The following is a 2,500-nucleotide window of genomic DNA, read 5'->3' as shown; positions in this document are numbered from 1 at the left end:
TTTGTATAAATTCGATAGATTGTCTTTGGATGTTTTTACCAAGCTTTTTGACTCACAAGTTCAACCTATTGTTCAGTATGGTGCTGAGGTATGGGGTCTGATGCAGGCAGCAACAGTAGAAAAGGTGCATTTGTTTGCTTTAAAACGTTTTTTAGGTGTTGACAGGCGTACTCCTAATGATCTTGTATATGGTGAATTTGGACGTTATCCCATTTACTTAAATTCATATGTACGTTGCATAAGATACTGGCTGAAACTGACAAGAATGGATGACAGTAGATTACCTCGTAAAGCATATAAGATGTTGTTTACTCTAGATAGCAGAGGTAAATCTACTTGGGCATCACAGGTACGGTTGTGCCTGTATCGATATGGTTTTCAGTATGTATGGATTAACCAAGGTGTAGCCTGTATTAATTCGTTTTTGGCATGTTTTAAGCAACGCATTATTGACTGCCGGTGGCAAGAGTGGGATAACCATATTCAGACTAGCGACCGGTTTGCATTGTACCGTACCTTTAAGACAACAAATCTTGTAGAAACATACTTGTCAATTCCAGTAAACAGACACATTTTAAATGTTTTGGTTAAATTTAGATTTGGTATTTCCAGACTTGCTTTACATACAGAAAGGTATAAAGCTGTAAGTGAAAATAATTTGGTCTGTCGTTTGTGTCAATCTACTGAAGATGAATTGCATTTTGTTTTATGCTGCCCTGCACTGAAAAATCTAAGACGTCAATTTATTCCAGCAAAATTTTGTAGATGTCCTTCGAACTTCAAACTTGCACTGTTGTTGTCTGTGAAAAATGAAACTATACTTTGCAATGTAGCTAATTTCTTGTATTTTTCATTTAAATGTTTAGAAAATGCTGTTTAAGCATTAGTATTTTGTGATTATACATTGTCTTTTCTTCTGTTCACTTGAAACGACGCGTGTGTGGATTGCTGCTGCACACACGCTTTACTTTTGTGTAACCAGCCCCCTTCCGAAAGGGGCTAAGGCCTTAAAGGAATAAAATCTTGTTCTTGTTCTTGTTCTCTCTCTCTCTCTCTCTCTCTCTCTCTCTCTCTCTCTCTCTCTCTCTGTCTCTCTCTCTCTGTGTCTCTCTCTCTGTGTCTCGCTGTGTCTCTGTCTCTGTCTCTCTCTCTGTCTCTCTCTGTCTCTCTCCGGCAAATATGAATCCATTTCAGTCGTGCACAGTTTCCGTTTGTGTATACAACGGAAAGCAAATTTGCTTTGCTAGAGCTTACACATTGGAATATGAGTTGGTTCGTTTTATTCGCTCTTTCAGGAGTGTTTGTGTAACCCAATTGCAGTTCAAATAAAACATTTAAAAAAAAAGTAAAGGCGCCGACTCTGAAATGAATAATGTTTCAAAGGCACAGTTCTCCCCGTCTAAACGATCGGCTCACCAGCTCAGTGCTGGCCAGACTTTACACGGGGTCAGACCTTCCCTCCACTTGGTCACATACCAACAGTAAACACGCTGGGGGTTCTCTGTCACAGCGCGGGACATTTATGAAGAATGAATGTCTTATCGGACATCAATGGCACATTTTTCTTCTTCTTGTATTAAATTAACTCATTTACAAGGTCTACCCCTGCACAGGACGCTGTTAGGGTGTTGAATTTTGGTATTCATCCAAGTGGAGACGTTGTCCTATCCCATGTAAAACCCTGGCCAGAGTTGAGCTGGAGAGGCAAACCGTCTCGGGGGCGGATCAGTTGCTTTGTAAGGGGGGGGGGGGGGGGGCACTTTGAATCGAAAGTGAATGTGATGGGCGCGAAGCGCCCGAATTTGCTAGGGGGGTCCGGGGGCATGCTCCCCCGGAAAAAAATGTTGCCCAAAGAAGCAAAATGGTGCCATCTGGTGCCATTTGAACTTAGAAATGATCATAGAATCAGCATAGAAAAATCTTTTTTTTTTTTTTTTTTCGGGGGGGGGGGGGGGGCACGTGCCCCCTGTGCCCCCCCCCCCTCGTCCGCCCCTGCGTCTTCACATACACTACCAACACACACAGCCACTGAGCTCTCAAGGCTCTCACACGCGAGCAAGAATTTCTTTCGCTGGGACCCACGCCAAAAGTGTCAGTTTAGAGGAACGATAAATTGTTTTTAAACTGAAGGTGATGCGATGGTATTTGACTGGACAAGGATGGAGAGGAAGGGGGAAGGAATGGAGATAGCGGATGTGGGCGGGACCTAGAAGTAAGGAGGGAGGGGGGAGGGTGTTGGCGCCAAACGTTCTGGCAAGTGAGTGCCAGAGGATACACGCTCTTGCATTAAGGCGGCAAAGCAGCAGCAGTAGCAGCAGCAGCAGCATTGAAGTGCGCGCGTCAGCAAGTGAACATTATTTGTCCCATGACGTCATATCCGGCTTTTTGTAAAAGTTGAGGCGGCACTGTCACACCCTCATTTTTCAATCAAATTGATTGAAATTTTGGCCAAGAAATCTTCGACGAAGGCCGGACTTCGGTATTGCATTTCAGCTTGGTG

General features: G+C 43.6%; 1 protein-coding gene across 1 annotated transcript in view; it reads left to right on the top strand.

Annotated features, from left to right (window-relative positions):
• LOC138946349 (monocarboxylate transporter 14-like) overlaps nt 1-2,500 on the top strand; it is a 28,572-nt gene that overhangs the window by 5,390 nt on the left and 20,682 nt on the right. The window lies entirely within an intron of this gene.

The sequence above is a fragment of the Littorina saxatilis genome, linkage group LG13 (assembly GCF_037325665.1).
Source record: "Littorina saxatilis isolate snail1 linkage group LG13, US_GU_Lsax_2.0, whole genome shotgun sequence".
NCBI lineage: Eukaryota > Metazoa > Mollusca > Gastropoda > Littorinimorpha > Littorinidae > Littorina > Littorina saxatilis.
The sequence above is the reverse complement of the archived record's forward strand: the minus strand, read 5'-3'. Positions and strand labels throughout refer to the sequence as shown.